Genomic DNA, 26,866 nt, shown 5'->3' with positions numbered 1-26,866 from the left:
TTATCCATCTAACACCCTGACATAATCTCGTTTTCCTCATCTCCAGTTACGATCCTCCTCCTCCACTTTAACCACCCTCTCTCACGGCCATCTTGTCACTACCAGAATTGCTCAGCTCTGAAACTATAAATTTAGACAATCCATTTGACAACAACCACAATCCTACCAAATTTCAGTAATTATAAGATGTGCATTTCTAACATCTTCTGAAATTGGAATATACCTTATAACCACTAGTGTTACTTAATTGCTGCTGACTAGTAAATATTCTTAAGATGGCTGGTCCTGCCCACATGTGGGTGAATATTACAAGTGTCACCATCAAAACCTGCAGAATCAGTATCAAAAACTCAGAGGACAATCCTGGATTCATTAATGGAGCACTATTTTATTCCTAAGGAGGGTGCAGAAGAAGTGGTGAATAAGGAATGTTAAATAACAATCCCAAAGTGGAAGTCAAAAGTAAGCTATTTCTCAGTGACAGGAAGGGACAGCAACAAAAAAGATAAGATTTAACAAAGGTCTATGAATACTGAAACTTTATATAAATATATTTATATGTATATTTTTTAGATGCTGTGGTGCTGGAATAGCTGAAAGGAGGTAAATGACACGGTGAAACTGTAACCTATAACATCCTTTGAAACTTCCTCTGTGGCTACTTGTTGAATTGTGCTTTGAAAGTCTTCACCTTTTTGTATATACCCTATATTTCATAATAAGGAAAGAATGAAATTGGTACTGTAACTCATAATTTTTGAAATTACCTATATAACTGCTTGTTGAGCTGTACATCGAACGTTAATACCTTTCTGTATATATGTTATATTTTACAATAATGGAAATGGCTGAAGTTGTAGAACTGTGACCCATGACGTTCTTTGAAATTTGCTAACTATTTGTTAAATCATACTTTGAAAGTTATCACTGTTATGTATATATGTCAAAGTTCACAGTAAAAAATGCACTAAAAAAGCATATAAATTTATGGACTGAAAAAATAAAATAAGCTATCTCATAAAGCACATGAAAACTGGCTCAACCTCATTAGTCAGCAGAAAAATGCAAATCAAAACCACAGTGAGATACCACTTCACACACCCACTAGAATAGCTAGTGAGATACCACTTCACACCCACTAGTATCAGAAAGTCAGATAACAAGTGTTGAACAGGATGTGAAGAAATCAGAACCTTTATACACTGCTGGTGGGGATGGAAAACAGTGCAGATACTTTGGAAACCAGCCTGGCAGTTCCTCAAATGATTAAACACAGAGTTACCACATGACCCAGCAATTCCACTATGAGGCATATACCCAAGAGAAATGAAAATGTATGTCCACATAAAAACTTGTAAGCAAATGTTCATAGCAGCATTATTCACAATGGCCAAAAGGTGGAAACAACCCAAGTGTCCATCAACTGACGGATACACAAAATGTGGTATATCCACACAAAAGATTACTCAGCCATAAAAAGTAATGAAGTCCTAATACATCCTACAACATGGCTGAACCCTGAAAATATTATGCTAAGTGAAATAAGTAATCACAGAGGACTAAAAAGTATATGATTCTATTCATATGAAATTCTCAGAACAGGAAAATCTATAGACACATAATATAGAACAATAGTTCTTCAGAGCTGGAGAGGATGGTGGGATACAAGGTGATAGCTCAAGAATACAAGATTTCTTTTTGAGGTGACAAATATATCATGCAACTGTCTGTGGTGATGGATGCAGCTATTTGTGAATATACTAAAAAACAATGAATTGCACATTTTAAATGGATAAATTGTATGGTATGTGAATTACACATCAATAAAGTCAGTAAAAGCAAAACAAAAAAGTAAGCTATCTAAAATTATATAATTTTAAGAAATGCTACAACACAAACACACTTGATGTCAGACAGAACAATATAAAGTGGAAAAATAGTCATCAATGAGTCTGAGTGAAAAGTGAGTACAAAGACTCTGAATGTGAAGAAGTTTGAGGATTCATTCACCACTTTATTTCATTTATACTTTTTTTATGGATGTACAAGAGTGACCGAAGATAAAACTTTATATCTAATTAAGACTAAAACAATTTTCAACTTCATATGTATCCTAAATATGCCATTAAAATTCTAAGTGACAAAGATTGACACAGCTTAACTGGTACTGCTCCTTTTTCTTAAAGGGACATAAAAATAAAAGTACATCTTTAATGTTAACCCTTTTGACCTACTGCCCATCTTTTGTACCCATTTGACAAAATCCCAGTCCTGAATCCACCCAAGCATTTACTGTCTATATTAAGGTGTCGAGTACTGCTGTAAAATACAATTCTCAGCTTCCAATTTTTTTTTTTTTTTTATGTTTTCTTTCTTTTTTTTTTTTAATTAGAGCAACTTTAGGTTTACAGAAAAGTCATACAGGAAGTACAGAGTTCCCATATTACATGCCCCCCCCAGCCTTCCCTATTATTAGTATTTTGCATTAGTGTGGTACATTTGCTACAATTGATGAAGCAATATTACTATAATTGCATTACTAAATAAAGTTGATAGTTTACATTAGGGTTCACTCTTTGTGTTATGCAGTTCTATGTGGTTTTAAATTTTTTATTCTGATAACATATATACAACCTAAATTTACCATTTTAACCACTGTCCAGTAGACAATTTGGTGCTGTTAATTACATGCACAATGTTGTTCTACCATCACCACCATCCGTTACCAAAACTTTTCCATCACCCTAAACAAAATCTGCATTAATTATCAGCTTCCAATTTTAACAGACCTCTAATGCTATCCACCCTTCTTCATTTCCCATAGTCAAGTCTCTTTCTTTTCCTTCTCCATCAATTATATTCAGACCTCTTCCTCTGTTTATAAACCTCCTACTCCTTGTCAACTCTGCCATACACCTCATACATGACCTTTAAAAATAATATGAATAGCAGTATTATACACAATAGCTAAAAGATGGAAACAATCCAAGCAACCACTGGTAGACGAATGGCTAAACAAAATGAGATACATATAAACAATGGAATATTTTTCATCCATAGAAAGGAATGAAATTCTGACACATGCTACAATGTGGACAAACCTTGAAAATACTATGCTAAGTGAAATAAGCCATACACAAAAGGACAAATATTGTTTAATTCTACTTTTATGATTTATTCTAGAATAAGCAAATTCTAGGATGGGAGAAAATAGTTGCAAATCAAATATCTGATTAGGGTTTAATATTCAGAATATTTAAAGAATTCCTACAATTCAACAACAAAAAGACAACCCAATTTAAAAATGAGCAAAGGACTTAAACAGACATTTCTCCAAGGAAGATACACAAATGACCAATCAGCACATGAAAAAGATGCTCAATATCATTAGCCATTAGGGAAAAACAAACCCAAACCATAATGAGATACGATTTTATACCCACTAGAATGGCTATTAAAAAAAAAAAAAGGAAAATGACAAATGTTGGAGAGATATGGAGCAATAGGAACACTCATTCAATGCTGGTGGGAATGTAAAATGGTACCGTTACTTTGGAAGACAGTTTGGCAGCTCCTCAGAAAGTTGAATATAGAATTACTGTATGACCCAATAATCCTAGTACTAGGTATACACCCAAAAGAACTGAAAGCAGAATCAAAAAGATGTTTGCAAACTGATGTTCAAAATAGCATTATTTACAATCACCAAAAGATGGAAACAACCCAAGTATCCATCAATCGATGAATAAACAAAATATGGTATATACACACAATGAAATATTATGCAGCCATAAAAAGTTCTGATACATGCTACAATATAGATGAACCTTGAAGACATCATAGAGTGAAATAAACCAGGCACAAAAGGACAAATATTGCTAATATGAAATAATTAGAATAAGCAAATTCAAAGAGTCAGAAACTAAAATATAGGTTACCAGGGGCCAGGGAGAGGGTAGGAAATGGGGAGTTAATGCCTAAATTGTACAGTTTCTATTTGGGATGATGGAAAAGTTTTGTTAATAGATGGTGGTGATGGTAGAGCAACACTGTAAACATAACTAACAGCACTTATATATCTGAAGTTGTTAAAAGGAGAAATTTTGGATTGCATGTACATTATTAGAATAAAAGTTTTCATTTAAAAAAACCTATAGGACTCTACAAAACAAACAGTGAACACTAAGGTGAACCATGGAGGACAGTTATTAGTATAATTATAAAAATGTTCTTTCATCAATTGGAACAAATGTATCACACTAACGCAAGATGTTAATAATAGGGTGGTATATGGGAACTCTATTTCATGAATGATTTTTCTGTAAATCTATAACTTCTCTAATACAAACAAATAAATATCCTATTAAAAAAGGATTTAAAGAAGAAATTAAAGAATAGGTTAACACTAGAAAATATATTAATGTAATAAATCACATTAATAGACACTTAGGAGAAAAATCACATGACTATCTCAATAGATTCAGGAAGTCACAGTTCCAGAAAGAAGACAGATATATATAATTCATGAATGAATAATGCCATGAAGAATGAAGTTCTGAAATAAGGATCTTACTGTTTTGTGTAAAATTTATCTGTAATAAAACACATAGCAAAAAGTGGGAGAAGGGTAAGGGGAATATAAAAAGAGGGGTAACTCTGAACTGCTCATAAGGAAAATAGTATAGTTCTCCAGCACACATATGTATAAAGTATAAGATACTGATGAAAGGAAAAAACTCTCAGAACATGGTTCTCAACATCCTACATTACTACACCCATCAAACATGTATTTTATAGGCTTTAGTAAAAACATATGTACTAGAATATGACATCTCTTCCCCTTCAACTATTGCTTAATTCAGAAATGAAAGGAAAATTCCATAAGTTTATTTCACTTAGAAAACACAAATTTATTTTCCAAGGGGACATCATTAACCATGTTGGTAATAACTAGCCCACTTATAATCAACAAAGGTCTTATAATCTTTCCCACCCAGGCCAAATTTTAATGAAATACAGTTGGTGATATATTTTTTTTCTAAAAGACAAGTAAAAGTTTGGCACCTAATATATAATCACAATGACCAAGTCAGGTGCAGCATCTCTAGTACAGACTTTATTAGAGTTCAGTTATACATGCACAATCTCTTGACATTGAAGATGTAGTTCTTGCAGATAAAGCCCAAAGGGAGGAAATGAATCTCCTCCCAAATGCTGCTTCTTATCTTTAAAGTAACCTCAAATTATTACTAAACTAATAAAGTAATTTTGTTTCAGAAAGTGATGTGATCTATTTTATTTTCAGCTTTTGATAAATCCTACAGTGAGATGGGGGATTATTGCTTTTTGTCTGACTACACACACTAAAACACCACATGAAAATAAAAGAAAAATATTTTAAATGATTTTTATGGTAAAGTTGGAATAGGAAATATTAAAACCTGTCAGTATACATATGCTTTTGGAAAGTGTAGATATCAATTTTTGTTGTTTAAAACTTAGCAAAGTAAAGCTTCTATCATCTTTTAATTAGAAACTGTCAGTTAAAAAGGGTGCAATGAGACTGTATGTAAACCAAACAAAACAATAATTCAAAAAATACAATTATGGCTATTAGTACCTTATTTATGGAATTTTTCTAATATAATGGTTCTTAGCGAATGGCTGCAATTCAACTTGGAGATCAAGGTACTATTAAAAGACAAGTACTATTAAAACACAAAGTAGGATGAAGTAGGCATTGGAAATGTTCAGATGACTAAGGATTAATTATGATAATTATTACAAACATCAAGAAGATATTATAGTAGTACAGTTACCATCGACTGTGCTTCTACTATGTGCCATGTACTGTACTAGGCACTTATCTATCTCTAATCCTTAAAATAAACTTTAAGTAGATAGAATTATGAAAGATATTTTTTTAATGGGGGAACTGAGTTTAAAACAGATTAAACCATTTGATAAAGATCTTAAAGCAATATAAAACTTCTGGTTCAAGCTGGCAAATTAACACATGCTGCAGCCTCCTTTTCCTAATCCAAACTCTCAGAATAACAGGAAAGAAATCCATAACCATGCTAGAAAACAGAAGGGGTATCCTGAGTGGACCAGAAACTGTAAGGCAAGAAACAAAACTGCTCAGAGAGGTTGACTATTAAAAAAGGTGAAAATGGTTCCCAGGTGTGCCAGTTTGAATATATTGTGTCCCCCAAACACCATTATCTTTGATGTAATCTTGTGTGGACAGACATTATCAGTGTTGATTAGACTGTAATTCTTTGAGTGTTTCTGTGGAGATGCGCCTCACCCAACTATGGGTGACGACTCTAATTGGATAATTTCCATGGAGTGTTGGCCCACCCATTGGGTGTGCCTTGATCAGTGGAGCCATATAAATGAGCGAATTCACAGGAACTGAGAGAGGAGCTGCAGATGATGGGACAGTTTGAAGACAACTGTTGAAAGCAGGTTTTTGCTCCAGAGAAGCTGTGAGAGGAAAACACCCCAAGAGCAACTAAGAGTGACATTTTTGAGGAACTGCAGCCTAGAGAGGAACGTCCTGGGAGAAAGCCATTCTGAAACCAGAACTCTGGAGTAGATGCCAGCCACATGCCTTCCCAGCTAACAGAGGTTTTACGGACGCCATTGGCCATCCTCCAGTGAAGGTACCCGATTGCTGATGTGTTACCTTGGACACTTTATAGCCTTAAGACTGTAACTGTGTAACCAAATAAACCCCCTTTATAAAAGCTGATCCATCTCTCGTGTTTTGCATGCCAGCAGCATTAGCAAACCAGAACACCAGGATACTAGATGTCCTTAAGTAAGGGATAGAAAGAAGACAAGATGGAGATTAGGTGGGGTTTTGCAAGCAATGCAAATGGATCCCTACACATTACCTTCTTTGAAAAAGGCAGATAACAAAGATTTCCTTACTTGGGAATAGTGACTACAGGAACCTGAGTTAACAAAATGCCTTGGATGGATTGACTTGGGGGCATCCAGGAAAAACTGTGACTTTGTTAGATAGGTGGCAGTATACCTGGCCCAATGATGTGTGCCATCTCTCCCTCACAAATAGGCAACAGTAACAGACAGAGCTTGCCTAAATCTCAAAATACAAAGATGAACAAACCAAAATTTTTCAATCATTTGCTGAATACCAACAAAATGAAAGAATCTCAAAACTCAATAATCAGAATTTACTCCTCAGAGATAAAACTTTATTGCAATAACACTACATGAGAGGATTTTGCATCCATTAAAAAGAATCAACTAGAAACCCTGATAATAAAATCGTAATAACTGAAATTAAAAAACTGAATGGGAGAATGGGTAAAGCTGAATTCAAATTAGTGAACGTATGATGGAGTCAAAAGAATTCTCCCAGAATGCACTGAAAATAGAAAGAAAGAAAAAAAAAAAGATGGAAAGGCTAAAAAACAAATTAAGAGACATGGAGAAACAAATGTTCTAAAATTTGCCTAATAGGAGTTCCAGAAGGACCAAATAGAGAATGGAGGGCAGGAACTCTTCAAAGCAGTAAGAAAAAAATATATATATGAAATGGAGAAAGTTGTAAGCCCTCAAATTGAAGAGCTCACCAAGTGCTGAGCCTAGATATTTTTTGGTGAAATTTCAGAATACAAAGATAAAGAGAAAAATCCTAACAGGATTGGGTGAAGGGCAGTGGAGGTGAAGATTATTTACAAAGAAGAATCAGTTTGGTATATCTCTCCAATTGGTAACACTGGATATAAAAGGAAAATAGAGTATTATTTTCAAGTTCTGAAGGAAAATAATTTTGAAACTAGAATCCTATAGATAGCCTAACAATGTTTTAAGTGTGATGGCAAAATAAAGACATCTGCAGATATGCAAGGACTCAAAGATTATCATCCACAGACACCAACTAAAATAATTACTTGAGAATCTTTGCAAGAAAAAGGAATGCAAGACAAAGGAGGAGAATGCAGAAAGCAACAAATAGAAGAAATAACAAGAAAGGATGGTAAACAGAATATATTAAATAAATGACAGGAATGAGCGCCCAAACATTATCATAATCACACTCAGTTTCAGAGCCCTGGCTCAGATATTATGCCTGGGGGTAGTAGCAGGCCTTAAAACAGATAGCTCCTAATGCTAATGCCTTCCAGGAAGATTTCAGTCGCAACAGGGCATGGAGAAGTTTACACCTACCTAAGAGCCCTTTCAAAACAGTGGAGGTTGTGGGGGAGCAAACTGGGAGTAATTCATGGATGTAATGAAGACACAGCCTAGAGTGTGGACCAGCTAGTTTGCAGGAGGAAATCGAGGACTAAGACACCAGGGAGGAGCCCTCCTGAGGTCAGAACAAATATCAAACATTAACCTCAAAAACAACTGAGAAGCCACAATTCAGTTCAAAGAGGAATCTATGCCCCAGGATACTAGAGCAACTGGCTGGGTGCAGTCAGAGAAGGCATGGAAGAGAGCCCTATCAGTACCACTGTCATACCCAAAGGATGACTGTGGGCACACCCAAAGCTTCATCTCTCTGAGGATCAACATCAGAGACTAAATACTGTGTGTGTTTGTGTGCGGGGTGGGGTGGGGTGGGGTGGCGTGGGGGTAAAGTCTTCAGTAAAATAATACAGCAAATCACTAAACAAATAAACAAATAACAAAAAACAAACTTCAGAAAGGAGGGGACAAAGTTCCCAGAGTTGCTACAATATATTATCTAAAACAATTTCCAACAAAAATTACAAGCATGCAAAGAAACAGGATATGACCTCCACCAGAAAAAAAAAGCAGGCAAGGGCAACTGCCTATGAGACCAACTAGATGTTGAATTTAACAGAAAAAGATTTCAAAGTAGCTAGAACTAAAGGAAAGCTTAATTAAAGAAGTAAAGGAAGACACGATGATGATGTGACATTAAATAGAAAGTATCAATAAATATTTTTAAAAAGAACCAAATGGAAATTATGAAGTTTGAAAAGTACAATAACTGAAATAAATTCATCAGAGGGGCTCAACATGTTCATAGCAGCATTAGTCACAACTGCCAAAAGATGGAAGCACCCAAGTGCCCACTAACGGATGAATGGATGAACAAATGTGGCATATATATCCAATGGAATATTATTTAGCCCTAAAAAGAAATTAAGTTCTGATACAGGTAACATGGATAAACCCTGAAGGCATCATGTTGAGTGAAAAAAGTCATCATAGAAAGACAGATATTGTATGATCTTTCTTATATTAAATAAGTAGAATATGCAAATTCATAGAATCAGAAATTAGAATACCAGGGGCAAGGTAAGGGGTGGGGAATGGGGAATTAATGCCTCATTGTAGGTATCATTTGTTTGGGGTGTTGGAAAAGTTTTGGTAATGGATGGTGGTGACAGTAGCACAACACTGTGAACGCAATTAACACCAATGAACTGAAAGTGGTTACAAGGGGAAATCTGGGGGTATACATATGTTAACAGAATTAAAAAAAAAAAAAACAAAAAACAAAAAACTGTGTTCCAGTTTGCTAAAGCTGCCATTATGAAAAATACCAGAAATGAATTGGCCTTTATAAAAGGGATTTATTAGGTTACAAATTTACAGTTCTAAGGCCATAAAAGTATTCAAACTAAGGCATCAACAAAAGGAGACTGTCATTGAAGAAAGGCTGATGGAGTCTAGAACACCTCTTGTCAGCTGGGAAGGCATGTGGCTGGCATCTGCTGGTTCTTCTGGGTTCTGGTTTCAAAATGGCTTTCTCCAAAATGTCTCTGGGCTTCTGTCTCTCTCAGCTCCTTGCATCCTTGCTTATTCTCTCAGGATGTTTCTCTCTAAGCATCTGGGGGTCCTCCCTTAGCTTCCCCAGGGCAAACTCCGGGCTTCTCTTAGTTTAGCATCTCCAAACATCCTTCTGTCTGTATCTCCATGTGTCAGCATCTGTGTCAGCTCTTGGGCTCTCTTAAGGACTACAGTGAATAGGGTGGAGGGGGGTCACACCTCCATGGAAATAATCTAATCAAAAGGTTCGCTCACAGTGCCATAAGGTCCTGCAACCTCATTACGGGGTATATACTTAGAAGATCTGGAGCATGAATGGACATTTGCACATTGGTGTTTATGGAGGCAGTATGCATGTAATAGAATACTGAGCAGTTGCAAGAAGGAATGAAGTTGTGAGACATGTAACTAGGTGAATGGATCCTGAGGACAGCATTTTGAGTGAAGTATGCCAGAAACAGAAGGACAAATATAATAATGCATCACTAATATAGATTAACTATAATGCACAAACACTGAGAATTGAGTCTTAGAGCACAGGTTATCAGGGGAAGGCTAACTGTAATGGTCCCTGGATTGTAAACTCTTACAGCAATCACATCTATTCTTGAATTGTAATAGTTATCTCCAAATTCTGAGATGCTGAGCTCTTTGTGTATAACCTGGTCGGTCTCTGGAACTTTGGGTATCTGTGTGACACCTGAGACTCAGAGCTAGAGTCCAGCAGCTATGAATGTCAGTATTACTTCACACAGCCACTGTTAAAAAAAGCCGAAAAGGAGTTCAGACTTCAATTAGAGATATGAATGAAGTGAATCTGGTTAGGACTAAGACAAATCAGGCCAAAGGGTAAAGGACGATATTGACTTTGTTTTAAAACTTCAACTTCTGTGTGACACGAAGGGAAGAGATGTTTATTTGGTGCTGGATCTATATTTTCTGTAGCACACTAAATAATTTAACTTGTACAGTTTATTTAAACACCATAATTACATGGAACTTTGAAAAGGAAGTGAGTTCTGGTAGGTTTGTACAGGTTAGTGTAAAATCCTCATACATACCAAAGTAATCTGCGCAAAGAATAAAAATGTATTTGCAGGGACCCCCTGAGGAACTGGGGGAAAATGTGGAAATGCTGGACTTTCCCACTTGGGTTATTACTGATATTCTTACAAACATTGAGGACTACCAATTTAGTAGGCCAAGCCCTCGATATTGGGACTTGCCCTTATGAAGCTTGTTACTGCAAAGGAGAGAATAAGCCTACCTATAATTGTGCCTAAGACTCTCCCCCAGAGAATCTCTTTGTTGCTCAGATGTGGCCTCTAAGCCCACTCGGCAGGTGAACTCATTGCCCAACCCACTACATGGGACATGGCTCCCAGGAGTATAAATCTCCCTGGCAATGCGGAACATGACTCTGAGGAATGAGCCTGGACCTGGCATTGTGGAATTGAGAAAATCTTCTTGACCAAAAGGGGGAAGAAAAATGAAACAAAATAAACTTTCAGTGGCTGAGATTTCAAATGAAGTCAAGAGGTCACTTTGGAGGGCATTCTTATGTGCTCTATGGATATCCATTTTTAGTGTACTGGAATAGCTAGAAGGAAATACCTGAAACTGTTGAACTGCAACCCAGTAGCCTTGATTCTTGAAGACGACTGTGTAACTACGTAGCTTATTACACAGTGTGACCATGTGACTGTGAAAACCTTGTGGCTCACACTCCCTTTATCCAGTATATGGACAAATGAGTAGAAAAATGGGGACAAAAATTAAATGAAAAATAGGGTTGGATGGGGGGAATGGAATGCTTTAGGTGTTCTTTTTTATTTTTATTTTTATTTTTTTGGAGTAAGAAAAATGTCCCAAAATTGATTGTGGTGATGAATGCATGATATGACGGCACTGTGAACAAATGATTGTACACTGTGGATGATTGCATGGTATGTGAATATATCTCAATAAAACTGAATTTTTTTTTTTTTAAAAAAAGGTCTCACCCACAGTTGGGTGGGTCACTCCATGGAAACAACCTATTCAAAAGATCCCACCCATAGTAAGTCTGCCCCCTACAAGACTGCATTAAAGAACATAGTCTTTCCTGAGGTACATAACAGTTTCAAACCGGCATAATCTATTTAAAAAAAAAAAAAGAAACAAAAAAACCTGGATGGAAAAAAAAGGATTGAAATCTATGAAGTATGCTTTCTGACCACAGTGGAATGATATTAGAAATCAATAACAGGAAGAAATTTGGGAAATTCACCAATATATGGAAATTAACACATTTCTAAATGATCAAGTCCAAGAATAAATCACAAAGGAAATTAGAAAATACTTTGAGATGAATGAAAATGAAAACACAACATATGGGATACAGCTAAGCAGTACACAGAGAAAAATCTGTATCTGTAAACCCCTAAAAAAGATGTCAAATCGATAGCCTAATTTTCCACTTAGCGAATTAGAAGAGGAAACTGAACCCAAAGCAAAATTAGAGCAAAAATAAATGAAATAGAGGACAGAAAAACAACAGAGAAGATGAATGAAACTGTAAGTTGGTTCTTTGTAAAGGTTAACCTTTAGCTAGACTAACCAAAATGGATAGGAGGCGGACAGAGATCCAACAAAGACCAGTTCAGAGGCTGCAGCAGTCAAGCTAAGAAGAGATGATGCTGGCATTTGTCACAGTTATTATTATATCACCAATGTATAATTAGTTGTTCCATGCTTATTTCCTCTTTTAGAATATTAAGCTCTGTGAGGACAAAGACCATATTAGCCATGTTCACAGTTGTAGTACCAGAGTGTGGAACATATTAGGTACTCAATAAATATACAATGAATAAATGAAAGAGTTTATTTATTTATCATCTAAGGCCATATCTCTCATCTCTTAATAAGCATTAACTCCTATCCCCCCCATCTAATTCCTCAATTACCTCTTCTCTCTTTCTTTACTCCCTCTCCTCCAATTCCTTCTCCCACTTCCAAACAAAATTTTCCCTGCACCTACCTCTCCTGCTTCATTTCCTTCAACTACAAACACCTTCAGACTATATCTACTTCCTGAAATGTTCCCAACCGATCTACTGAATTTATTATCTCAAAGATCACAAAATGGCCTACATTTAATATTGTTTCCTGGTGAACTTTTTACAGACTTCAAAACTCTGAAATACTTTCTCTTTGAGGCTTCCAGGCAAGATACCATTCTCTGGTTTCCACTCTACCTCTTCAATCACTGCCTGTAGCCCTCCTTCAATAGTGGCTCTTCCTCTCTTCCTTGTCTCTTAAATGCTTGTGTTCCCTTCCCAGAATGCCATCTTTGGCTAATCTTATACACTTGTATGACTTATTTAGCACGTATGCTACAGCTACTCAAATTAGTATCTCAAAACAAGAGATCAGCAAACATTTTCTCTACAGACACTAGTAAATATTTCAGGCTTTGTGGGCTATAGAATCTCTGTCATAACTACTCAACTCTGCTGCTGTAGCACAAAAACAGCCATAAACAATATGTAAACAAATGAATATGACTATGTTCCACTAAAACTTTACTAGGTACTGAGATTTGAATTTCATGTGCCAAGAAATACTCCCTTATTTTTTCCAACCATTTAAAAATATAAAAATAACTCTCAGTTTGCAGGCCAAACAAAAATGGTGTGCACTGCATTTGTCCCACATGCCAGTTTGCCAAACCTTTCTCTAGCCCAATCCCCCTCTGAGTTCCATAATCATATTTCTAATTTCCTAACTCATCTTCCTACCCTCAGTGCCATACTTCACAGGTAATCAGAGGAGAGTCACTTCTTAAAATGCAAATGTGATGTCTCCATCCTGCCATTACCATTCAAAATCAAGTTCTTTAGCATGGCTTCATCTACTTACTTTTGATCTAGGTCTACATCTACTTTTCCATTTTCACAGTCCAACACTCCCTCACAACCCTGCACTGCAGTCACAAAGACTATCGTTCGTTAGTTGTCTTGCTCCTTCATACGCCTATGCTTTTGCACATACTTCTTCGATGGGACAAACGCTACACGAATTTTGAATGAATGTTGCATTGCTGTACCTAGACAGTGTCCACATCTTAACACTATCTTCTACTCCCACCTTACTCCTTCACTTCAAACTTAATCTCCCATCTATACTTTCAGCCATGGTTGATGTAACACCATCCACTCAGTCTTGCAAGTTATTTTGTAAAAGGAATAATTTTCAACTCCTTTCTCTACTCTCAATTCCAGTCAGTCTCCCAAATCTTTCAATGCAATTTACAAATATCTTTCAATCTAATCTCCCTTCTCCAGCTCTAATGTCCACACACTTTAGTTCAGATTACTCCCACCTGGAGTATTTCAATGGTCTTGTCTTCCTATTGGGTTTAATCCTCCTGTCCCTCTGTCACCGCATGCAATCTACTCATCAACCAGTCAAACTTCTCAATTTTCATGAAAGACACCTTGCCCTTCAGGACCCCATGCCTTTACACATGTTGTTCACACTTCCTAATAAACCCTTACCCAATTTTTTACCTGGCAAACTTTCTCATATTTTATTTCACTAATAGCAATCTGCTTGTTTCTCAATAACATGCCACACACACTAATAAATTACTAAACAGTATCAAAATTAGCTTTTTCTGTCTTTTCAATTACTCTAGGATGTCTAAAAGGCAGAAATCATATCCAATTATTTTTTTTCCTTAAACTCCAGTATCTTGAACATTGTCTGGAAAACCATCAGTATGCATTTATTGAGTGACTGATCATAAGACCTAAGATTTCATAATTAATGGTGATGTAACAGTTATTAAATGAGCAAAAGATTCAAAGTATCTGCCTGTACATTATGTGTGCTTTTCTGCTTGTGCATACTTCACAACAAAAAAATATTTTTAAAAAAGAATGTGCCCATGTGCCAAAATAAGTAGATTTGAGTAAAAGCACATAGATTTAAAGATTCACCAAGCAACTTTACATGTCTAAAAGGACTCATGATTAATACCACATTTCTCTTCCCAGGAATGAGCAAAATTCCTATCTTCTTCCACTTTAATAATCAGTTGTTCTCTCAGCTCCTTCTGTATTGCTCTCATCCTACTTGGGGATAAAATAAGGTAAATAGAATCTTCTTGCCATCCTTCCCACTCCCAAGACAATTCTATCATTTAGTGCCCTCCTTTTCGCACCTCTTGCTTTTTCACTTGTTTCACTCCTAGACAGGAGACTGAGGGATGAATTTTTAGCAAAACCACGTGATTACTTTAAATCCCTCACTGCTTATACTGCTATTAAATATATTCAGTATTATGAATATACTAGGAATACATTTTAATAGTATACGAGAAGAGTTCAGAAATTTTTAGCCACCACTGAAAGAACCTAATTCCTGATATTTTCACAAATTCTGGGATGTGAATATAAAACTCACTTCATGTGAATTATAACCAGACTATATCCAAGGAAATAGGAAATTATCTAGTCATTGTGGATGAAACAAAATGGAAACACTTTATTAGTTTGGATATACTAAAATGTTAAAACGGATTAAAATTTTTACTTTCTAAAAACCACCAAGCCAAACAAAGTTCCAGCTAAAATACGATTAGTTTTTCATTAGAGAAAATGGACCTTTGAAGACTACTTTACTTCTCCAGAAAATGTTTTTAAAAGATTTGAATTAAGTGAAGAAAGATTAAGAAATGGTGAAAGGGATGATGAATGCACAACTATATGATGGTACTGTGAAGAGCTGACTGTATAAAATGGATGACTGTATGGTATGTGAATATACCTCAATAAAACTGAATTAAAGAAAAAAAAAAGGAGGGGGAAAATTACCAGTCAGTATTGCTCATATCTCTATTATCTGGTAGAGCAGAAACTATCAGTTATCCCCAATATGTTTTTCCCATCTTCTGTAATACGGGTACACTCTGTGAGCCAAAGTTAGCCCGCCACCTATTTTTTTGTAAAGTTTTAATGGAACACACACACACACACACACACACAAGAAACAGTGAAAGCCATGAAAATGTGTTATTGTAATCCAGTAACTTGCTAATGTTTCTAATTTTTGGAATATACAATCCTGGTTATCTTTTTTCAAAAGCACCCATTTTAGGGAGACACAAGAAGATGGCGGCATAGAGAGGAGTGGAAGCTAGTTTGTCCCCCTGAACAACTAATAAACAACCAGGAACAACTATTAAATAATCTGGAATAACTACAGGGGACAAATGTGACCATCCACTCATCATACACCAACCGGAATTGGGAGGAATGCCCGATCGCAGCATAAAATCTGTAGGTAAAAACCATGGATCCAAGCCTCCCTCCATGGCCCAAACTGCAAAGCCTCACAGTGCTAGAGAGCAGTGCTCTCCCAGCAAGCGAATGTAGCTCAGTTGAGCTCCAACTAGGGTTTTAATTAACAAGCGTGGACTGCTCAATACAAGCTATGAATCCTCAACAAGCAGACAGAGGCTTTTAATGACAGCTGACTTTGGAGAGCCAGAGGGTGGCTGTGGACTGGCCCTGAAGGGGGCTTTCTGTCTCTTTTTCGGCTCAGTGTAGAAAGCCTCAGTCATTTTCAGTTCCCAGCACTCTGACCCAGACAAGGGAGGAGACAGCACAGGCAGAAAGACTATTCAAATGCTAATGACCTCTCCCTGGGGGGGGGGGGGTGTATCTTCCCCAGGAGTAAGAAGGTGGTGCCAAGCTCTACTACCCACTTTCTATTCAGAACAAGACCTCAGAGCCTGGGAGAAAACAGCCATGGGCTGCACCTCCTTACACCAGTCTGGAGCTACAGGCTGACAGGTGCCACCTGCTGGGCAGAAAAGCAGTGACTTGAGGCCTCACAGGTGTACCAATCTTCTAAGACACACCCTAAGGGAGACGTGATACTATTGCCTCCATCTGAGACCTGAGCCCGTTCTGGTCTGGGAAAACCTGATTGGGGTAACCAAGGAAACCAGATGTCTAGACAACAGAAAACTACAACCTACACTAAGAAAAACGAAGTTATGGCCCAGTCAAAGGAACAAACTTACACTTCAACTGAGATACAGGAATTTAAACAACTAATACTAAATCAGAAGCATCTAATGAAAACACTGGGCATATATAAGGCAGAAATCAAAAGTTTGAAAAAAAAACTGGCAGAATTTATGGAAATGAAAGGCACAACACAAGAGACAAAAGACACAATGGAAATATACAACAGCAGATCTCAAGAGACAGAAGAAAATACTCAGGAACTGGAGAACAAGGTACCTGAAAGTCTATACACAAAAGAACAGATAGGGGAAAGAACGGAAAAATATGAGCAACGTCTCCAGGAACTTAAGGACAAAACGAAAAGCAGGAATGTATGTGTCATTCGTGTCCCAGAAGGAGAAGAGAAGGGAAAAGGGGCAGAAGCAATAATAGAGGAAATAATCAATGAAAATTTCCCATCTTTTATAAAAGACATAAAATTACGGATCCAAGGAGGACAGCGTACCCCAAACAGAATAGATCCAAATGGGCCTATGCCAAGACACTTAATAATCAGATTATCAAACGTCAAAGACAAAGAGAGAATCCTGCAAGCAGCAAGAGAAAAGCGATCCATCACATACAAAGGAAGCTTGATAAAACTATGTGTGGATTTCTCAATAGAAACCATGGAGGCAAGAAGGAAGTGGGGTAATATATTTAAGATACTGAAAGAGAAAAACAACGAACCAAGAATCCTGTATCAGGCGAAGTGCAAAGCCTCACGGTGCTAGAGAGCAGCACTCTCCCAGCAAGCAAGTATAGCTCAGCTGAGCTCCAACTAGGGTTTTAATTAACAAGCATGGACTGCTCAACACAAGCTATGAATCCTCAACAAGCAGAAGGGCTTTTAATGACAACTGACTTTGGAGAGCCAGAGGGTGGCTACGGACTGGCCCTGAAGGGGGCTTTCTGTCTCTTTTTCGGCTCAGTGTAGAAAGCCTCCAATATGAGGGAGAACTTAAAATATTCTCTGACAGACAATGACAGAGTTTGTGAACAAGATATCTGCTCTACAGGAAACACTAAAGGAAGCACTGCAGATGAAAGGAAAAGGAGAGAGAGGTTTGGAAAACAATTAAGGTTTGGAAAACAATTAAGTACACTGAACAAAGATGACCGTGAGTATGGTTGAAAAAAGAAGGTTAGGACCACGCAGGACACCAGAATGAAAGAGGAAAGATAAAGACTAGGGACTGCAGAACTCAGCTAAACCTAGGGTGCTCAACAATTGTAATAAAAGGTACAAATATGTTTTTATATAAGGTAGAACAAATGAATGTCAACATTGCAAGGTGTTAAAAATAGGGTGGGATTGGGGGGAAAATACAGTCAATGCATTTTTATTATGCTTCCTTTAATATAACATAGGCAACATACCTAAGCTAAATGCATATGGGGGTGGGGACACATAGGGGAAGGGTATGGGACTCCTGGCATTTGTGATGTCTGACTCTGTATTCTACTTTAGGTTAATGCTATCTTTCCGTTTGTTACTTTCTGTCATGTTTGTTTTTGTTTTTGTTTTTTTGTTTTTCTCTCTTTTTTTCTTTTGTCTCTCTGCCTTCTTTGACTCTTCCTCCTTCTTTGTGGAAGAAACAGAGATGTCCCTACATAGATAGTGGCAATGGTGCTGAATACATAAATACTTGTCTATACAGGGAACCAACAATTGTTTAGTTAGGATGGAATGTATGGGGTGTGAACAAAACTGTCTTTAAAAAAATGGATTGATGAAGAAAACTTGAGGGCATTCTATTGATTGAAATAAGACAAATACATAAAGATAAATATTGCAGGGTCTCACTGATATGAACTAATATGTAAACTCAGAGACATGAAATATAAGTTACCAGGATAGAGAATGAGGGTAAAGAATGGGGAATGGTTGCTTATTATGAGCAGAATTTTCAACTAGGGTGAACTTAAACGTTTGGAAATGGACAGAGGTGATGGCAGCACATTGTGAGAATAACCAACAGTACTGAATGGTGTGCAAAGGTGGTGGAAAGGGGAAGCTCAGAGTCACATATGTCACCAGAAGGGAAGCTGGAGGTTAAAAGATGGGAATGTATAAACAGTAAATCTTGTGGTGGACAATGTCTGTGACTAACTGTACAAATATCAGAAATCCCTCTCATGAACTAAAACAAATGTATGACACTATAACTAGAAGTTAATAATAGAGGGGCATATAGGAAAAAAAATATACCTATTGCAAACTATATACTACAGTTAGTAGTATTTTAACATTCTTTCATCAACAGTAACAATGTACTATACCAAAACTATGAATCAATAATAGAGGGGGGGTGGTTCGGGGTATGGGAGAATCTGAGTTTCCTTTTTTTGTCTTTCTTTCTTTTCTGGAGTAATGAAAATATTCTAAAAATTGAAAAAAAAATAATTGTGGTGATGGATGCACAGCTGTATGATGGTACCATGGGAAACTGATTGTACACTTTGGATCTTTGGATAGTTGGACAGATTGTGAACAATTTTAATTAAAAAAAAAAAGCACCCATTTCCTTCTATTTTTCAAAATTATAACAATAAAATAAAATTTTCAAAAAAAGGAAAAAACTCGTAATACTACCACCCTGTTTTTATAAGTGTTTAAAATCTTAGAAAAATCAATGGCTTATCCTATAAAAGGACTATACTGCGGTTTCTGAGTGACTCAAAATGCAATTACCATCATTATCCACCCTTTATCTGACATCTTTGCTACAGTTCAATTAAATTTATCTATCTCATTTAACTCAATACTCCTTTATAAAGAGGTCAAGGAGTCTTGTATTTTTATCCAAAATTAACAATTTTCAGGTTGTATGCATCATGCCTCTTCATGGCATATGAATTATGATGCAAAATTGGATCTCATGAGACTATTATTATCGGAAATAAGTATTTCAATTGCCAAAATTAAAAAGAAAATTTGTTATGCAGCGCAAAATGAGCAAGTATTTATCAAAGACAAACATCTAAAAGGAAGTTCCATGTTTAATGTCACAGATAAAAAACTTATTTTAATTACTAATCACCTTATAACACTTGTGAAATACTGGTTATCATATGTATTTTTGAGAATAATTGCATTGATTATGGGGCAGCAAATTACAGAACATGGACCAAATCCAATCCACCACCAGTGTTTATAAATAAAGCTTTATTAGAACACAATCACACTCAATCATTTACATACAGTCTAATGGCTATTTTACACCATGAGGGCAAGTCTGGGTAGTTTCAACACCATATGCCTGCAAAACCTAAAAGTATTTACTCTAGCTCTTTACGATATAGACTGCTAAAACACCTTGTTAGATAATTTCAGTCATTCTCAAGAGCCAGTCTAGATGCTCTGATACTAACTTATGGACATCATACTCTAGTACAGTGATAAGACACATATGCAAATAATTTTAACACAAGGTAAAAAACAGCTAAAATACTATAAGAAGGGCAGAGAGTAAGAAAAACGAAGAGATTATTTCCTGTGAGGGAAATCAAAGAAGGGATCTTGAGGGAAGTAGTCTTTGAACTAGATTTTGAAAAGTGGCTACATTTTGGACATGCAGAAGCAGGGGAGAAGATACCCAGTGTAAAGGAAAACAGAGCCATGAGGAACTACAACCATGATAGTGTACTTTGCATGGAGGAAAACAGGAGAAAATGCTAAGCAGCACTTTGAGGCCAAAGCATAGAGAGGACTTTTGGGTGTCGGGCTAAGCAGTTTAGATTTTAAATACAAGTGGGTTCAGGATCAAGGGAGTAACAGTGATTAGAACCTTGCTTTAGAAACATCAATCTGACAATATGACGAGATATTTGAAATAACTTTGAGGAGAGATAGGTGATAAGGTAACTAGTTAGGAAGTTATTAAAATAATCCAATAGAAAAGTAATGAAGGTGGTGGCAATGGGACTGAAGAAAATGGAATAAACACATTACTATGATAGCAAAACCACTCCAACATTTATGATGAGACTGCAATATAAGAATATGTTCTTACTCAGATAGGATAAAAATTGTTTCTCCTCCCCTGGCCATCTCTCCTACCTTTAAACAAAATGATAATTATTTCTAGTAAGTTCTGATATTTTTTAAAAAGAAGCTACTTACAATTAAAAGTGCTTCCCCATTTTTGAACTAACTCTGAATACTAGTACATATTGAAATAGAAATTCATGTGCTAGGGCCCCCTCTGCTGGATCATTAGTAGGAAATCCTGATCTTAAATATGGGCTCCAAATGTCTTCTGCTGAATTGCTGGAAACAATGCCCTTCCCAGCAAGGGAGCAATAAAATATCTTTCTCTCTATTTTCCAAAGCACTGATAGTTTTACTACTGCTTAAGTTGTTTATTCATTTTGAAAGAAAAGGTTTTAATATATATATCCAAACCACACAAACACTTGAATAATATACTCAACTAAGAAATTTACTTCTCAGTATAAAACACAAGATAGAATTCACTAGATTTTTTATAGTAAAGAAATTATGCTAAAGAACAGTTTTATGTTCTATTCATAAAGAACTAAGTTGTATCTCCTTTTGTCAGTTGGTTTCTGGCTGGATTCCATCAGTAAGAGATGGTATACTGGATGATGGGAAAAAGGGAGAAGCCAGAGAATTTCTCCATCTTTTGTCTCTAAAATCAAATCACCTCTATGGCTTCAGCTCCTTCTTAACAGGCTTAGTTCCCATCAAGTGATCCTGGTTCCTGGTCTCCAGGCCTCCAGGCCCCGTCTCCCCCACTGTGCTCCTCCATTTACCACTACCTGCTCCTTGTTATTGCCAATCTCTAGGGTTGCCTCACCATCCCCTTTTTGCTTCTCAGGTTTTCCATCACCTACGTACCAATTCTCCGCATTAAAATCCCTCTGTAGAAAGAAAGAAAAGAAAAGAAAAAAGAACCAAGTTAAAGCAAAACAGTCTCAGGCCTACCTTTTCTGACTGTAGTGCATCTACTCTCCAGCTACCATCAGCCTCATTTCACAACCATAAGAAACAGCAATAATGTGAGTAAACTTCCTAGACTACTTGGGTAAACCTATGCTTTTCAAATCAGCGTACTCTGTTGTAATTTCATTTTGCCAGGATGATTTATGCAAAACATGGCATATTTTTCTGGAGTATCCATGTTAAGTGATTTTAAAAATTATTTGTACATTAAAGCAAACTACAGATATATTATTGGTGTTGAATGTAAATTTTGCATTTTTTTTTTTTTTTTAGATAAAACACTAAACTTTGCACTTATGGGCAATCACTCTGTCCTATACTCACTTAAACCTATGAATGTATTTAATGACTTTCCTGTCTCTGAAAGTCTGAGAAACAGCAATCTGGTATACATAGACATGCACTATCTGTGGATGTATATGCATATTTGTATATTTATAATGGTTAAAATCTGTCATGTAGTAGATACAGTGATTAAGAGAATGAAACATCAAAAATATGATGCTCTTAAGATTATGCAGGACAAAGCACTTCTGGAATGGCAGAGTAAAGAACTCCAAAAATGCACTCCTCTATGAAATCAATTTAAAAACTGGCAAAAATTGACAAAATCAACTATTTCAGAACTCTGCAAACAATCTTGCAACAATCTAAGGAATATTTATTAAAACAACAAAAAAAAGTTTGAATCTCAGTAAGAACAGGGAGTTTGGTAGCATTTTAACTTGCCCTCTTTTCTTTCACCTCTCCCCAGTTCCACGGTAACCTTGAAAACCAACAGCCTTGCAATCAAGTTAGTTGTGAAAATCAGCAGGCAAGCAGCCACTAAAGGAAGAAGATGGCTTTGGAGCACCCCAAAAGCCCCACTCCTAACTCCTAAGTAGGGCTTGTCTTTATTTGACAAGGCTCTGAACTTGCTCAGTGTGAGCTTGCTCAGTGTGAACACCCTTTGTGCCAGGACATTAAAAGAAAACAATCAGGAGCAATTTGTTTAACATCACACCTGTCCACAAGGAGGCAGTAAGAGTCAAGGCAAATGGAGCTGGTGTTGCAGGACTGAGAAAGCCTTCTGGACCAAAAAGGGAAGAGAAATGAAACCAAGTTTCAGTGGCTGAGAGGAGAGGTCATTCTGGAGGTTATTCTTATGCATTATATAGATACCGCTTTTAGTTTTTAGCATATTAAAATAGGTAGAAGGAAATACCTGAATCTGTTGAACTGCAACCCAGTAGCCCTGTTACTTGAACACGAGTATATAACTATATAGCTTATACAGTGTGACTGGCTGATTTTGACATGTGGCTCACACTTCCTGTATCCAATGTATGGACAAATGGGGACAAAAAGTAAGTGAATAATGGGGGAGGGTAGCAGGTTAGGGGATGTTTGGGGTGTTCTTTTTTACTTTTATTCTTATTTTTTGTAGTAATGAAAATGTTCAAAAATTGACTGTAGTGGGGCAGGGCAAGATGATGGAGTGGTGAGTTGCGGAATTTAGTCTCTCCTCTAGGGCAGCTGGTAATTACCCAGAAGTGTATGGAACAGGGTTTTCAGGGTCTCCAGTGACCAGTCACACATCGTACACAAATTTGGAACAAATGGAAAAGCTGATATCGCAGCAAAATTTTTAAGTTCCCCTGACCAGGGGTCTGATGCCCCTCCCTGCCCAGACCCCGTGGACTTTCTTGCAGCTGGCTCCCTGAAAGGGGGAAAAAAAACAACAATCTGCTGGAAACAAGAAGGGAGGCTCAACCCAGCCTCAACTGCAGAATTAACAAATTAATTAATTAACTTTTAGAGCTGGGGGTGCTAGAGAAGGGCTGGGCTCCAGGAGGGGGAGGGGGCACATAAAAGTGGGCATCAATTCCCTGGCTCCAAAAATGCTCGATTTTTGTTCTTTTTATTTTCCACATTTTTGTCCCTTCCCCTTTCTCACTGACTCCTTATCTTTTTACACTTCAACAGCCCCTGGCAAAGGCGGAATTAAAGCTGTTGGAGAGTAATTATCCAGATAACAGCCCAAAGTACATCTTTAAACACTCTATTCTGACACTGACAAAACTTCCAGGCTGGGGAACAGCTTTAAAAAGGGACTTCTTTTTTTTCTTTTTGTTAATTTAAAAGTTAACATATGTGGCTCAAAAATTTAAAGTAACATGTGGTTATTTTCTATCAAACAGCCTAAGATGAAAGTCTAGGCTAGTCTTGAGGGGAGACAGAGTACCCAGAACTTCTTTGAATTCCAGATTCACTTCTGAAGAAAGTCTCTACCCCAGTCTTTAATTGGTAACTCAGGATGACCAAGGAATTAAGCTGGAGTTGCCCCAAAGAGGAGAGGGGAGAAGGAAATAGTGCCCCTGGGAAACAGCTGGAGTGTTCCCAGGATTGGGAGAGTGGAGGGAGGTCCAGCTCAACTGGCAGCCCTCCCTCTGGGAACTCAAATCCCAGGGGCTGGAATTCAAAAACCAGCTTCAGTCAGCCACGCCCTGACAGATCAGAATCACCAGGAGAACTAAAGGCACTGCACCCCCTTACACTGGTGGGGGAGCTGTGGGCTGGCAAGCGCCACCGGCTGGACATGATAGGAAAAGCACAGAGTCTAGAGGCCTCACAGGAGGGTCTTATTCTCAAGGGAATTCCATCTCCTCCTGAGACCTGGGCCTCTCTAGACTGGGAAAACTTGACTGGGGTTGACCATATCTGAGGAGACCCTCTCACAAAACGGCTACATAGAGGCAGGGCAAGAAACAGAAAAACAAGAGGTGAACAATTCTGATCAACTAAATAGAACCTAAGTCAGAGGTCTAGAATAAGTGGAACTGAACACCAAGGGTTGGAAAACAAAGCCAACCAACAAAACCCTAGGTAAAAGAGTGAAAATGAGCTCCAGAATAAACTACTCAAGCAAATCAGACGCGTAGACAACTTAAGATAACGAGCCATAACAGGAAACTCAAAAATAAAAAATATGGACTAGCCAAAGGAACAAACTAATAGTTCAACTGAGATTCAGGAGTTGAGGCAACTAATGCTAAATCAATTCAGTGAACTGAGGGAAGAACTAATTAAAGATGTTCAAACAAATCTCCTAAATCAGTTCAGCGAGCTGAGGGAAGATGTGGCAAAAGAGATGAAGGCTATAAAGAAGACACTGGGTGACCATCAAGAAGAATTCGTAAACTTGAAAAAACAAATGGCAGAACTTATGGGAATGAAGGGCACAATGGAGACAAAAAAGACAATGGAGGGATACAACAGTAGATTTCAACAGGCAGAAAAAAGGATCAGTGAACTGGAAGACAAGACATTTGAATTCATACACACAAAAGAACAGATGGTGAAAAGAATGGAAAAATACGAGCAGGGTCTTGGGGAGCTAAGCAGCAACATGAAGCGCACGAATATACATGTTATGAGTATCCCAGAAGGAGAAGAGAGGGGAAAAGGGACAGGAAGAACAACAGAAGAAATATTCACTGAAAATTTCCCTACTCTTATGAAAGACAGAAACTTAGAGGTTCAAGAAGTATAGTGGACCCCAAACAGAACAGATCCCAATAGACCTACTCCAAGATACTTACTGATGAGATTGTCCAATGTCAAAGACAAAGAGAGAATTCTGAAAGCAGCAAGAGAAAAAGCAATCCATCACATACAAGGGGAGCTCGATAAGACTATGTACAGATTTCTCCACAGAAACCATGCAGGTGAGAAGACAGTGGTATGATATATTTAAGACACTGAAAGAGAAAAACTGCCAACCAAGAATTCTATATCCGGCAAAACTGCCCTTCAAAAATGAGGGAAATTACAATATTTTCAGACAAACAGACACTGAAAGAGTCTGTGAATAAGAGTTCAGCACTACAAGAAATACTAAAGGGAGTGCTATAGGCTGATAGAAAAGACAGGAGAGAGAGGTTTGGAAAAGAGTGTAGAAAGTATATCAGGAAGTATATCAGGAAGGGTAAAAAGAGAGAGATGAAAAAATAAGATATGAAAAGCTGGTAAAATATGCTATCAGGAGACAGAAAGAGGGTAGAGATCAGGCATTTGATGCTGAAGGACTACAGAACATTCAGCAGAATTGATTGTACTGATCCAGAAATAGATAACAATACTGTTTGATGGTAGCACAATATTGTAAGCACAGTGAACAAAGATGTCTGTGAGTAAAGCTAAAAGAGGTGTGATGGGGGAATGTATGACACCAGATGTAAAGATAGATGATAAAGACTGGGAGTGTATAACTTAGCAAAAACTGGAGTAGCCAATGACTGCTACTAAACGTACAAATATAAAAATATTCTCATATTTGGGAGAACAAATGAATGTCAACCATGCAGAGTGTTGAAAAAGGAATGGTATTGCGGAAAAAGCATAATCAAAGCAAAATGGAGTCTATGGTCAACAGTAACATTGTAATATGCTTCCATTAAATGTAACAAAGGCAATATACCAAAGCTAAATGTGTATGAGAGGGGGATATAAGGGAGGGATATGGGATTCTTGGTAGCGGTGTTGTTGTCTGTCCTTTTTATTATATTGAATTGCATGACATTTTATTTTTCTTTTCATCATCTTTTTTATTATTCACTAAAAAAACACTTTTTTTTCATAGTAAACAATATGTTCAAGTGCTGACTGTGGTGATAAATGTACAACTATATGATGACACCATGAACAACTGATTGTGTACTGTGGCTAATTGTATGTTATGTGAATATATCTCAATAAAATTGCAGGAAAAAATATAGATAGAGATAAAATTACTGGAGAAAACATGGAAAGAGGGATGTACCTATTTACTGTTGATGAAGAGGCAGAATAGTGCAGCCTTTCCGGAGGTCAGTGTGGTGGTTCCACAAGAAGCTAAGTATGTGGGGTCCATAAGGTCCTGCAACCTCATTATGGGGTATGTACTCGGAAGATCTGAGAGCAGAGACATGAATGGACATTTGCACACTGATATTTATGGAGGCAGTATTCATGATTTGCAGTGGGAGGAGGTGGCCTAAGAGTACATCAACTGAAGAAAAGAATGGTGAACTGTGGT

At 37.1% G+C, this 26,866-nt stretch overlaps 1 protein-coding gene across 4 annotated transcripts in view; it reads right to left on the bottom strand.

The window, feature by feature from the left end:
• The window catches only part of NSRP1 (nuclear speckle splicing regulatory protein 1), a 72,552-nt gene that overhangs the window by 32,612 nt on the left and 13,074 nt on the right, over positions 1-26,866 (bottom strand). Inside the window, exon 3 of one of the 4 annotated variants that reach the window (XM_037809342.1) lies at positions 21,706-21,728. The exons of the other annotated variants lie outside the window; for them this stretch is intronic. The gene's annotated coding sequence lies outside the window, so the exon portion shown is untranslated. The remainder of the gene's footprint in view (positions 1-21,705; positions 21,729-26,866) is intronic. 4 annotated transcript variants of the gene reach the window in all.

Source organism: Choloepus didactylus, chromosome 18 (genome assembly GCF_015220235.1).
Source record: "Choloepus didactylus isolate mChoDid1 chromosome 18, mChoDid1.pri, whole genome shotgun sequence".
NCBI lineage: Eukaryota > Metazoa > Chordata > Mammalia > Pilosa > Megalonychidae > Choloepus > Choloepus didactylus.
The sequence above is the reverse complement of the archived record's forward strand: the minus strand, read 5'-3'. Positions and strand labels throughout refer to the sequence as shown.